This window comes from Dermacentor silvarum, chromosome 6, assembly GCF_013339745.2.
Source record: "Dermacentor silvarum isolate Dsil-2018 chromosome 6, BIME_Dsil_1.4, whole genome shotgun sequence".
In the NCBI taxonomy this organism is placed as follows: Eukaryota; Metazoa; Arthropoda; class Arachnida; order Ixodida; family Ixodidae; genus Dermacentor; species Dermacentor silvarum.
Window position 1 is genome coordinate 6,198,823 of NC_051159.1, and position 14,230 is coordinate 6,213,052.

Here is a 14,230-nt window from a genome sequence, read left to right on the forward strand (position 1 = left end):
CTCCCATTGTCGGTGACCTTGAGATAAAAGCCAGAGCGTTTATCCGGGAATTCAAATGAGGACAAAACGAGGTCAACCGGGTAACCAGTCCAAACTTAACAAAATGCGGTCCCTGGCCCGCAACCCTTTGTACAGGACCGCATTACATATGCTAGTTACGGCCCAAACATGTTATAAAAAATATAGCATCCGATTTTTCCCTACGGTTTGCTCATAATAAATATCACTCAAGCTGTAACTTCTAGTACGCTGAAGCTTTATTTGTCATTTCCAATAGCGACGTTCTAAAGGAAGATACAGAGCACCATACACTTGATTGTCATCTTCTGGCGCTGGGACATAGGTGCCTGTGCTCATTTCAACGCCAGCGGTCCGTGATTTCCGCCGCGCGGGTTTTGCAGTGCCTCGAGAGATGACGCCACGCTGCGTGTCCAAGGCGGCAGCGTCCGACGCGCTGCGGACACTACCTGAGGCCGCACATTTGCAGCCAACCATTTCGACGCGACAAGAAAAAAAAAAAAAAAAAAACATTCGTTGGCCCTTCCCCTACAGGGAAACACGGGGGCACGCGAAGCTTGTAGCACCCTCAAAATTGGGTGTCGAGTTCCCTGGCCTCGGGGTTCGCTGCCCTTCGTTGACGCTGGGCTTCGGTAAGACGGGCTTTTACGTGGGATCCGCTGCCTGCCGCTGTAACCGAGCCTGGGATTGGGCTGCCTTGAACGCAGAATCCGCACGGCGAGCGCGAGCGTGCTCCCGGCGACGTTGACGGCGTTTCTTGTCAAAGCGGCCTGTTCCACCGCCGACCGAACAACGCGATGCCTTCACATCTGTTTGCCGAGCATGCACTGAAAAGGAGACCCGACGCAACGCGCGCGATGCCCCTTTCTTCCCTTGCCCTTCCCCCGGTGCGCGGCCGCTCCTGATTGGGTGCTCGCCTTACGTGTTTCACGTGCTGTCTATTCTTAGCTCCTCCCGCCGTTTTCTTTCACTTGCATGAGACTGGTCTTTTTGCGGTCACACCTACAACGGCACCGACGCTTGTGAGGCAATACATTCTTCGCTTGATCAGTAGCGACAGACACTGAGTGCGCTGCAGTGTAGGAAGAAGAAAAGCGGTTGAAGGCGGCGGCACCACAGGGAGCAAAAGACGCCATATGATAGCCATTTCATGCTTATATCTACTCTTGCTTACGGGAGAGTTTTAAGCATGAAATGCTTTTAGCTCCCGTTATCGGCGCCCTTCAAGTGACCTTGAGCCGAAAGCCAGAGCTGTTATCAGGGCATCGTGGCGAGAACAAACGAGATGATCCGGGGAACCAGTGCAAAAGTTAAAGGGAGAGTAAAGCAAAACAATAAATTAACTTATACTAATAAAATATTCTTCGAAAATTCTGCTCTCGTTAATTACACTGCAATAGGTCAATTATTAGAAGAAAAAATGAAGCTAAAATAATTTTTTGAGTTTCGCGCGGAAACACCAACGTCAGCACTTCAGTGCGACGTCACGACTTTTAAAGTAATTTTTCGTATTTGGGCCACGTTGGCTCAGTAAAAGGTCGCGAAACTTGCCATATACAGTCTTGGGCTCATTTAGAACACGTTGTAGCCAATCCTTACCGCTAAAAAAAAACTCAGACCTAGAAGACGCTGTCAAAATCCATAACGTCACGATGAGCTGGTGCAGCAACTTACAGGTGACGTCGCCACTCGCCTGTTTTTCGTTTCTTTCTGGCCTACCAAGCGACTTCTCATGGTAAGAGTGATGTTTTTGGCATTGTGGAAGGGTACTCTACTGATATAGAAGAAATCATTTTTCCCTTTAGTGTCCCTTTCAGCTCTGTCGTCTCTGGCCCTCAACCGTTTGTGCAGGACCGCATCACGTACGCTAATAACTGCCCACAGGGTTCGCACAGCCCCTTGAAATCCTTGAATGTCCTTGATATTGACAGTATAAGTTCAAGGGCCCTTGAAACTACTTGAATACCCGTGGCCTCCTTGTAATCCTTGAAAATCCCGTGGGATTTGTTCCGCTAGAGGAAAATAACGATGTACATCCGCAAGTCGTGCTGATATTTAAGGCCCTTTCGCTTACGAATGCCCATGAAAACAAGCTGTGTTGACTAAAGGGCAACATCAGGAAGTTTCGGTTTTAAATCTCGCAGCCCCTACGTCGTCTGGCAACTAATATGCATTGGAAATCCAATCCAATGCGAGACATATCGCTCGCTCGGCTTGCGTATAGTGCCTAGAATATACTCTAGTGTGCCGTCCACCGAGAGTCTCCAACGCGGGACGGTGGCGCGGGCTGTGATGCCTGCCGCCGCGGGCCACCAGACGGCGATGCCTGTCGGCACCATGCTAAATCCTGCGGTGTTCGACTCGCGTTTGTTTGCGATGCGTTGATTGCTACGCGTCGATTGCAATGCTTAGTTCATTTCTCGCCTTGCTGCCGCTTTCGTTGCAGTCTTTTCTTATTGTGAGTGGGTTTTTTGCATCTATGTGTGCACTCGTCTGTCTAGAGAAACTTTGAACAGGTCGCGAATTCGCGATTTTGCCAGAGACGCGGAAAGAAACGACTCATCTCATTACCCAGCGCGTCCGCAGACCCCGAACGTATTGCGGATTGGGACAAGAACATAAGAGGCAGATCGCCGGGCAAATGGGGAGACTCGCGTCGTGTCTTGCCTGAAGTCCGCCCATGTCTCAGCATGGTCCGGCACAGTCTCGAAGTGCAGCGCACCAAGCAGCCGGCGGCGGCAGGCATCACACTCGGTGCTACCGCGACACCCGCTCTCGGCACACTAGTATGTGTCTTTTAGGTACTATAGTCGGGCCGTTTGTCGGCCTCGTGCGCGCCATTTCAGTGAAGTTTGCGTTGTGTGTTTACTTTGACAAGATGCCAGGCGGGAAGTGCAAGTTTCAGCCTGCGTGGCTGCAACATACGGACTATCGTCACTGGGTGAGACCGGAACCAAGCGATCCTTATCGAGCAATGTGCGCATTATGTCAGAAGACGGTCGACATTGCAACGATGGGGGAATCTGCCTTGAAGACCCACCAGAAAGGCGAAAGGCGACGAAGTTTCCGTCGAACAGCCAAAGAAAAAGAAGCGGAGATAACAGCTCTTGAAAGAGAAATTAATGCGAAAATAGGGCTCCTTTCCTAAGTCATGTGAGGAAATAAAATTACGCTAACACTCCTTGAATTCTGCCTTTTTGCATCCTTGAAATCCTTGAAATGTCCTTGAATTTCCAGCCAAATATTGTGTACGAACCCTGTGCCCAAACAAGTTACAGAAAATACTGCTTCCGAGTTCTTCCTAATGTTTGTTTACAATATCACTCAAGCTGTAACTTCTAGCACGCTGAAGTTTTATTTGTGATTTCCAATAGCGACGTTCAAAAGGCAGATACAAGGCAATAGATTGTAGCACAGGCAACGTTGAGACAACGTTGCCTGTGCTTTCTTTGAATGCCAGCGGTCCGTGAGTTTCGGCATGGCCTCCGAGATTTACGCATACCGGCTAGCCAGCCGGTGTGCGCTAATCTCTGAGGCCATGATCCCTCGACGCAGCTTTGGGGTCGCCTCGATAGATGGCGCCTTTTCTAGCTGGGCAGATCTAAACAGATCAGCCGTAGATATCAGCAAGAGACGATTAGAGTACTGGTGGAAAAAAAGCAGGGAAAAGAGGGATACAACCTGATGTCTTAAAATCGTAGGCAGCGGTACAAGCTAAATTTTTGAAAAAGGTATACAAAAATGCTAGATAAAGAACATGTGTAGTATACCTGATTAAATCAAGCAGGCTAGGTGACTACTTGTCGCCACCCCGTTTCAAAGGGGATGCCAATAAATCATCATCATCATCATCAGTCGCGAAGCTTGCCACAGAGCCGTAGAAACTTGCCACAGAAACAGCCGTAGAGATCAGCAAGAGACGATTAGAGTACTGGTGGAAAAAAAAAAAAAAACAGGGAAAAGATGGATACGACCTGATCTCTTAAAATCATAGGCAGCGGTACAAGGTAAATTTTTGAAAAAGAAAAATAATGAGAGGTATACAAAAATGCTAGATAAAGAACATGTATAGTATACCTGATTAAATCAAGCAGGCTAGGTGACTATTTGTCGCCGCCCCGTTTCAAAGGCGATGCCAATAAATCATCATCATCATCATCAGTGCGCTCTGTCTCCTGGTGTTTTTCGCTGGCTGTTCTGCCGCCTTCAGCTAGATTTTTCCTTCTAGCTGGGCAGCGTCCATATAGACCAGTGCCACGGTCACTGGATTATCCAGCGGCTGTGCCAGTGCGAGTATGGCGTGCTGCGGTGTGGTGTGGTGGGCTGTGCCGTGGTGAACATGCACTACACCCGTTTTAAGATTGTGGCTCGCATTATATCCAACCAATCTGCTTCGCCGGTAGCCATTTCGTGCTTACGTCTACTCTCGATTTTTATCCTGCAGTATGTGCAATATATTTTTCTTTCTTTATGTATAGGGACTGCACAAGACTTATCGGACATTCGTGCATTGTCGATAAATGGTTTCTTGATGCATATCGACGCTTTGCAGCACCGCAGCATGGCCTCTCCATAAGGTGGATACACACGCGAGGGCAAAATCCCGCCTACTCCGCGGACGAAACAGCCATGTGATCACTTGAATCCGGCGCAGCCGAGTCAGGTCGCATTCCCACAGCCGGAGCGCCGTTTCCGGAATCCGCCAGCTTTTTCTCGACCCCAACGCTTATTAGCAGCTGCGCGTTTGCATACTCGGCGTGCTCTATATTCCATAGCGCTGTGAATCCCTCAGCAAGAGCCAAAAAAGTGACGCTTGCCTCTTCACTTAGCGTTTTCTTGTGCACCTCACTCATGTTGAGTTCACGCAGGCTGCGCGGTCTGAGTAAATAGAAATGCACGCTCGCAGCCACGACTCGCCTTTCCCGCTGCACCACAACACAAGCACATGCGTTCACTGCTGCACAACAAAAACACACGTGGCTTCAAGCCAACAACATGCCATCGTAGCCACGCCAATCCGTCCAATGTTTATTAGGCGCTGACTGCGCTTAATTGAGGTCAGACGACCGCCAAACGGACGGATGGAAATACCGGCGAGCATTTTCAATCCAGACCGCAAGCGGAGGAGCCCGGACTAGGCGAGGGCGGCACGTTTTGATGACGCGCGCGTCACGTGATACGCCATCCGCTGCGAAAATTCCTCCTTCGTCCGGTCGTGTGAATGCACCTATATTGGAGCAAGTGGGCGAGCCGGCAGATTTTCCCTGGTTCATAATGCGCGCCGCAACCATTTTACGCTGGCGTGGAGGCGAGCGCCATCTGGATGGGGTTTCCGCAAGTAACATACCCGAGCGCGCCGCTGTTGTTATGGTATATATACAGGAAAAGGGGTTTGTCTTTCACTTTCCTCTTAACAGAATTATGTTTTCTCGTACATTCAAATTACAATCCGACGCTATCATGTCTTTAAGTTGTAGTTAAGTCCTACTTTACGATTTTTCAGACGAATTTTACTTTGAGAAATTCAATTTTTATTCATTAACGCCTTGCGCCACGTACGTGGAGGCCTGAACTTTTGCTAGGGTGTATAGGTAGTGTACCTTCAATTAAAGCACTAGAACACTGAAAAATGTTGTGTCAGTACCCTTTTAAAACAACTTGTGGCTTAGGAGAACGCTTCACATATCTAATAATGATTAATATAAAAGTCAGCCTTAAAGTTGATACAGATACATGTGATCCACGGCGGCTACGCATTTAGAAAGAACAGTATTGCAGCATGTATTGTCACGCGCCCAAAATATCTTTCAACTATGCCCACTGGTGTAGCGGATGGGGTTCGATAGACCACGTCGTATTGATTCTTCATATATGGCCACATTTTAAGTGTCCCATGTAAAGACATTATACATCTTCTACGTGCGCAGTGTTAGCGTTGCTTTGCTAATTCTGTCGAGCATTCTCAATTTTGTCCATAGCGGCAGGGCAATTGATTCATCTGCTTACCCAGTGTGACTTCAGTTATCTTCAGACTGCAGAATATTGCTACGTACCAACAGTTTACTGAAAACAACACCAAGTTTGATTGGTTTTACGACTAGCTTCGGTCTGTCAGCAATGGGGAAAGAATAGTGTTTTCTTTCTCGTAACAAAATGAGCACTGACACATGATCTACCTCCCTCTCCCCATTTCCCAGTGTAGGGTAGCAAATCTGATTTTTCTCTTGGATTAACCTTCCCTTCTTTCCTCTTTCTTCTGTGTCCTTCTTTCCTCTTAAAGGGCCCCTAAACTACCTCGGATATTTTTGAACATTTCAAGTAAACACGCGCATCGAGTTCAGAATGCCGTCCCGATCAACGATGCCAAACGCTGCAGCGCTACGCGCCGCGGGCACGCCAAAAAAAAAAAAAAAAAAAAAAAAAAAAAAAAAAAAAAAGAAGCTGTCCTCTTCTGGCCTTTCCGGTAGTATCCCCAGCGGTCGTCACGATGTCATCAGAGGCTCTATTCTCGACACGTATGGCGGCTGCACGGCCGCCATTATCCGCCATCTTGGCTGTCTGATTGGCTGTCCAGAGGTCACGTGTTTTGAAATTTGTGCCGGGAAACGGAAGTTTTGCAAAATGCAATTTTGCGTTTTCATCAGAATGACGCAACGTGACGTGGACCTGCAAATTTTATCGACTAATACTTTTTTTTGTGGTCCTTGGCACCTATGTTGCGACTTTAGCGCTTTAAAAAGAAAATGGACGGTAGCGTGCATAAGCCCGTGCAATGCGTCTGCAATTTCGGGAATATGTGGTGCCGTTCCAAGATAGCCGGCATGTCAGCTTGCTGATTGGCTGAAGGAATATCCCGTGAAGAGCGTCACAGGAAGGGCTGTTTCGTAAACGTCAGTTTGACGTTGCGTGACGTGGCGCTGGGCCGCCATTGCAAAGATTTTCCGCCATAATTTAGGGTGCGACGAGCCGAGCGAATTATGGTAATGAGCGGCCATATCCAATGGCAGTGGAGAGACATGCGTATCGCCGCATTTTCTCTGTCATTTGGGGCCATGAAAATATTTTGTTCACAACGCATGCTCATAGCATTTGCATCGCTCTCGGGTGGTGTTGGCATTTGTTTTTTGAACCATAATTTGTATTAAGAACATGTTTATTTGAAATAATATTGGTTAAAAGTAGCAAACTGTCAGCGACTTTTTGCACTTTTCACTACTGCGTTTGAATCGTAATCAATATTAATGACTTTTCGCGTCATCAAAGGCTATGACAATGGCGACTTTTATTGCGATAGCAATTATATGGACACTCCAAAGCAGATTTCTGCCGTCGGCGTCGCCGTCGCCGTGAGGTTCCGTATGACGTCAATGGAGATGAAATCGTCGCCTCGCGCCGCCGAACGCTGTATGTGCGAGTGAAAGGGCGCGAGGGACGCGCGCTTTCCCGGGGAGTGAACGCACGGCGGAGAACAAACGCGCGTTCTGTGCCGTGCTCCCTGAAGGGCTGCAGAAGTAGGCGTCTCTTTCCTCCTTTACAATCACCATATATGTAGAGCAAACGCGCCTTCTTCTGACGCACGAAAGGCCGTGGAAGGGCGGGGGGGGGGGGGGGGGAGGGGACGTTTAGCTGCGGCACCAAGTACCTATTTATATCAGAGGCTCCGGCAACAGTCACCAACGCCGCACGCATTTTGTGCGAACGTGGGCAAAACGCCGACGGCGTCGACAACAGTTCTGCGTGTTGCCGGTGCTGCTGCATGTCCAAGTTCATACAGCTGATAAAGCTACTATCATTACTCCGTATAGCTCTCTACAAATTTGCTATCGCAATTGATGCTTCGCCTTTCAGGTGACACTGCGACAACTTTTTTAATTTATAAAAAAGAAATATACGCAAGGAGGCGCCTTGAAGTTTCCTCTCGCTGTGCGAGTAAGCAACGGAGTGATCAAAAGATGGCAGTGCGGGCGCTTGCGTCGCGCAAGCGGATGCCTGTGGCGCGCGCAACGCTATTGATGATATTCAGCCGCTTCTCAGCCAGACGAGTCGGGCTGAGTCACTTGCGTGTCACGAGATAGCGATAACGCGGCCTAGAGCGCGCGCTGATCATCACTGGTAGGTCGCTTATGTTGTCTCAAGGTAGAAAGCAAGCGCGTGGGCGCCAATATACGATGACTCATTCCATTTCCAGAGGGCACGCATCCGAGCTAATTAAGCAGACAAGTTGTGCGCGTACAGAGGACGAAAGCGAGAAACGATTTAGATGGAATAATCGTACGCTTTGAGCTAACTGATTTTTTTTTTACTGGGGAGAAAATTGTTTTGCTTTATCAAGAGCACTAGGTTCAATGCCTACATTACAGTTTCTTAGGTGAAACGTCAAATTTGCGTCACGTTACGAAAGCAAATCGGGGCCATCAGCGCCATTTTGTAAGCGTCGCGCCTACGTCACGCCTCGAAGACAATGGCAGAATGTCCAGAATAGCAGCTCAGGGTGCATCTGGTGATGTCAACGGCGGTGACTAGGACCATTGGTCGAAAAAGAACCCACGACTTCCAGTTAGTCTGCTAGCAGCTACGTGTAAAGCCCCTCAATGTAAAAAAAAATGTGGTTGATCCCTCTTATATAGGAATCGGTATAGAACACGAAAGTGAAACGTGTCTTCACAGAAGTAGTCTAATGTTTATTGCACATTGATATATAATGTCTATTGGTGTTTTGTGGCTAAAGCGCCCTTAGGCGTTGATGCACCCACGCTGACGCCTGGTGGCACGTCTCCTCCATCACGACTACCAACGTCGATGACCATGAGCAACCGTCGTGCATATGGAAGCTGCACTACGCTGCACACGCTAGCACAACGCGAAAGACGAAGCACGTAACTGACACACTAATACAACGCGCAAGACAAAGCACGTAACTGAATCGTCACCGAGTCAAATCAGCGCGTACAGCGCGTCGTAATTGCAGCCTCCGCGATCAACTTCAGAAACATTTTCAGAGCTAATTGCGGAGGCCACGCTCCGCTGTGCTGAGTACGGTGAACGCCACCTAGGTGGCGTTGGTAGTGCTTCTTGATGCCAGCGTCCCTTCGAATGCTGGCATCGAGGCGTCGTAGTGCTGAGACCACCGAAGCGTTCACTGTCGGTGCGCGTTAAGGCCCGACCACATTCGGCGTTTTCCCGGCGTTTCCTGGCGTTTCGTGACCCGGCGCCGCTCAGCGTCGACGCTGAGGGAGGCGCCAAGCCGAAACGTCGTACTCAAGGCACACCAGAAATCTCGGCGCCGGCGCCGCCGCCGGAAGCGGATCGATGAGCGCCGACTTGGCACCGACCAATCAGCGCATGGCTGCGGCCGCGCTGCTGGCAACTTTTGCAAGCGACTTCCGCAGCAACCATTTCGCGTGCGTGCCACCATGTGGCGCCAGTGTCTCGTCGGCGAGGCGGCGCCGTCTGAGAAAGCAGCCGCTCGTACCTTCGAGCGCGCTGCCGTGAATGTGTGTGTGCGTGTGTGTGTGTGTGCCGCAGAACTATAAACAGGGCTTAAAAACCTTAATCGGGAACATTACTCATAGTTCACTTGAATGACATTGCACACTGCTTCTGGTTAAATCTGTCTGGTCACATTGTGCGACGCTGGACTGGCGCTGTTTGCGTGCGTCTCATGTGGCTGGGTGACCTCTCCGGCGCCGTTGATGCAACGACGCCGAGAGACGCAACGGCAGGAAACGCCGGTGAAAACGCTGAATGTGGGCCGGGCTTTAGTGTCATAATGCAGTACTTCTCTTTTCTGCTCGTAGGCGGCGGCACCGCCCCGAGCAAGAGCGCGGGTACACGGAGGAGTGTTAGATATATAAGGCGCGTCTGTGTAGCTCTCTGCAAATGCGTTTGTGGCGCAATGGGTTAAACGCTCGGCGATCTATCGTCGCGGACCGAGAGGTCGTGGGTTCGATTCCCAGATTTTGCATGTTTGTGGAACTTTTTCTTCTGGTTTCTTTCTTTGTATTATGTTCGTGTACATTGTAAGCTGACGTATTTCCGTGACGGAAATACGTCAGTGAGGTCTTGGTGGACCCCGGCATAAAACACTTTCGTGTTAAAAGTGGTCGCAGTTTCACCTGAAAGGCGAAGCATCAATTGCGATAGCAAATTTGTAGAGAGCTATATGGAGTAATGATAGTAGCTTTATCAGCTGTATTAACTTGGACATGCAGCTGCACCGGCAACACGCAGAACTAATGTCGACGCCGTCGGAGTTTTGCCCGCGTTCGCACAAAATGCGTGCGGCGTTGCTGACTGTTGCCAGAGCCTCTGATATAAATAGGCATTTGGTGCCGCAGCTAAAGTCACCTCCCTTCCCTCCCCCCCCCCCCCCCCCCCGCCTTTCGCGCGTCGGAAGAAGGCGCGCTTGCGCTACATATATGGTGATTGTAAAGGAGGAAAGAGACGCCTACTTCTGCAGCCCTTAAGGAAGCACGGCGCAGAACGCACGTTTGTTCTCCGCCGTGGGTTCACTCCCCGTGAAAGAGCGCGTCCCTCGCGCCCTTTCACTCGCACATACAGCGTTCAGCGGCGCGCGGCGACGATTTCATCCCCATTGACGTCATACGGAACCTCACGGCAACGGCGACGACGACGGCAGAAATCTGCTTTGGAGTGTCCATATAATTGCTATCGCAATAAAAGTAGCGCCACGCTTTGAAGAATGCCGCCTCCTCCTCGCACGCACTCTCCGAAGCCGTCGCCGCGTTGGTATTGAGCTAATGGCATCACGTGGGCCGTCGCGCCGCCGGGCGCTGGCTGCGTTTGTTTACGATCGCGCTCCATCGCCATTTTCGCTTTAAGCGTCCACCGACTGGCGAGGAGCACATGTTGGCACCGTTGCTCTTCCGTGTTGCTTTGATTTGCGAACGCCTGGAGCTATGTTTTGCGGCAAGTGTGACGTAGCTTCACGGCAATTTCTATCACCATGACCTGCTGCGCCTTCGGATGCCAAATTAGTTTCAGCAAAGGCAAGAAGATTAATCGTTTTGTACGCCAACAGGCATGAATTCGTGGGCACGCGAAACTGCGTGTGAAAACGTGATTACGAAACTTTTCCGATTCAGCTTAATCCTTTTGACACTGGAGGCTCGAGCATGAAAGCTCACCTTAGGAAAGCAGCTCTGCCTTTTGTGGTTACTTACTATAACTTTCTTTAGAGCGAATAGCTTTGTTTGCCTCTTTTGTTCTTGTTCGTCTTGGGCGGCCACCCGGTGGATTTGCGATACAAATGCACCGATGAAAAGCGTGCGTGCTCTCCCGAAACCAAGTTACGGGGGTGCGTTCGTCGCCGAACGACAGCATCATAGGTGCTTGAGACGTACGTGCTAATTCGCGTGAGCGTTAAAGTGTGTGAAGGTTACGATGTGGGGGTGGAGCACCCGCAAAGAAAACATGCGGTCGGCCGCTCTTTCACTGGCTGGTTCAGTCGTCGTTAATTTAGTCGTTTGCTCGTTCATTTAGTCGTTCGCTTGCTTGATCGTTCAACTATTAGTTCGTACGGCCAATCTGTGTCTGAGACGCACTTGCTGTACGACAACAACGCTGGTGCGTCCGTGCCCTCCGCCAGCCTTGGAGCGTCATAGCTTATACGCGCCGCGAATTCAACTTGCAAGGACGGAGCGGATTATTCAGCTTACTGAGGGTTTGCTGGAGGCCAGGATGTTGGCATTCGATCGTAAACGTGTTATTTACAACCATTCGTAACAAGATCTTGTGACATGCCCTTGACAAATGTAGTGCATGCGATACATTCGGAATCGTCATGGTACGGTGTTAGCGCTCGTTTAGATATTTATAAAAATAGTTATCAAAACAGGAAAAAGAATCTGCCATCACTGAATTTGTATATATTGTCACGTAGTAGTTGCAGTACAGAAAGCAGTCGCAAAACTGTGAATGACGAAATAGACTTTTTATTGGGCGAACCTGTGCCGACAAAAGCAATTTGACCTCGAAGCACAACGATAGCGGCGAACACAGTCGGCGATCGTCGAAATCTGATCAGCGGTGAAACGTGTCGGCTTTTCTACATGAGTGATCGAATGTTCCAGAGTAATCCCGGGTGCCCTCGGGTCTTCCAGAAAGTACTAGACAGTTCGGGTCGCTCATACAATCAGATTACATAAGCGTCGGTGACAACAGACAATAGATAGAAGCATCGACAACGTTCGAGAAACTTCCGATATATGCAGGCGCGTCCTGCGCCGAGCGATGTTGTTAAACATTGGTTAGCCGAGTAAAAACGGTCACCGGTGAAAGATGAAAGTGAGCGTGTCAGTATATATATATACATATATATATATATATATATATATATATATATATTGTCACGGGCGGCGATCCTGTGGTCGATGCTTGGACGACGACGACGGCGTGGCTTTCTGGTATGCACGCGCTCTCCTGAACGATTGCTGTAGCGTTGTGCGCCTTACCTTGCAAATATATCCATTGTATATATTATCCCCGTAACATCTTTTGTGGAGGTGCTGGGTACGCTCGCTACAACACCGGGAACTGGATCTTCGTATATATATAAGTAATGGGATTTTTCAATGGGCCAAGCGTATTTAGAAAAATCAGAAGCACAACTTCGCGGTTATTAAGCTTAGGTTTATTTAGCCAACAGTTTCAGTCGGTGGACCGACCTTTTTCAACGGATACAGGAAATTCTCGCAACATTCTTTTTATATCTTCAGGTAGAGAAAGAAGACGCCAAGAAAAAGTGAGAAAGGAGAGATAGAGAGGGCAAGCATAAAAAAAAAATCCCAGGGAGAGAGCCAATGGCAGGGAGATTACTTGTTTGTAACGGGGTTCTTCACGACGCGTGCTTGTCATTATTGGCAGTGGACAGGTGCTTGATACGGTCCTCATTACATGCGCTTTTACATGATTGACGACGATTCACGGCGTATTGCCGTCAACAGCGGCAGTGGACATTTCATTGACACGGTCACTGTTGAGCGTGTTTGACATACATGATTGACGGGCACGCCTGTCATATTAAGCTGAACGTGCTAAAAAAAGAAAGAGAGAGAGAAAGGAACGGCACCAAGACCTGGTCGTTCCAGACAAACAAAAGGGTAAAACACGAGAAACACGAAAGAAGAAGAAATAACCTGCTAATATAATAGTAACAGCGTGGCGAAATAAGCATGGAATTAAAAAGCAAGGGCAAAACACGAGAAAGGGCAAAACATCTTTTGCCCTTTCTCGTGTTTTGACCTTGCCTTTTCCGCTAGCGTGGACGTGCCTTTACCGGAAGTGGACAGTGTTTTGAGAAGCGCGTTGGCGATGACGTATGTCACGTGACATTTGGAGGAGCACTCGGCGAGGAGGAGAGAGCAGCCGACGAACGGAGAGTAGCGAAGGAAAGAACGAAACGAACTAGGGCCGTGTTTCGATCATCAAACACGTGTAACTCCGCTATTAAGGCACCATTTAGAAAAATTCTCGCGGCTACGTGTTCGTTGTAGACCGTGCACAACTGCAACACAACTTTCGACCTCTGGGTGGTTTAGGGGCCCTTTCACACATGTAACCATCAATTAACTTGAATATGTGCGTGTGACATTTTACACGTGTGACATGTAATTGTGTGTAATTAACACGTGTGACATTTCAGAACTGTGTGCTACCTTGTGTTGCAATTTTGTTGTCGTTGATTACAGTCTGCCACGCCCTCCCTCATTAAGTACTTCCAAACTTCCTAAACTACACTAAAACGATGTTACTTTAGGGCAACGCAAAAAAAAATTGAAAGGTATTATTGTCGGCGATTTAAATGTCAAGTTGTTTTGCGACAATCAGTTCAGTTTATTTTCAATTCATTTATTTACTCTCAGGGATATGTTAACATTACAGAGAGGAGTGGGGAACATGGTGTGATTACATCAAGAGAGTGTAAATGGCAATTTTAAAATTCTTGTCATCGATGATGGAGGCGATGTCGATGGGAAGGTGGTTCCAGTCTTGCTTGTGGTTGATACAAAAAAATCAAACTACATATTACTACAAATACTAGGCACACCGACTTTGAACCGGAGGTCGTTGCATGAAAAAATGTAAGCAGGTGTTGTGACCAGCGAGTTACGTGGAACGAAGTTGGAATGGGGTATTTTATGGAAAGACAGTCCAGCAGAGTTTGTCGAAGTGAAAGATCCGGCAAATTAAG

At 48.7% G+C, this 14,230-nt stretch overlaps 1 protein-coding gene across 2 annotated transcripts in view; it reads left to right on the forward strand.

The window, feature by feature from the left end:
• LOC119456239 (uncharacterized) overlaps nt 1–14,230 on the forward strand; it is a 148,918-nt gene that overhangs the window by 49,331 nt on the left and 85,357 nt on the right. The gene's annotated exons all lie outside the window — the stretch shown is intronic.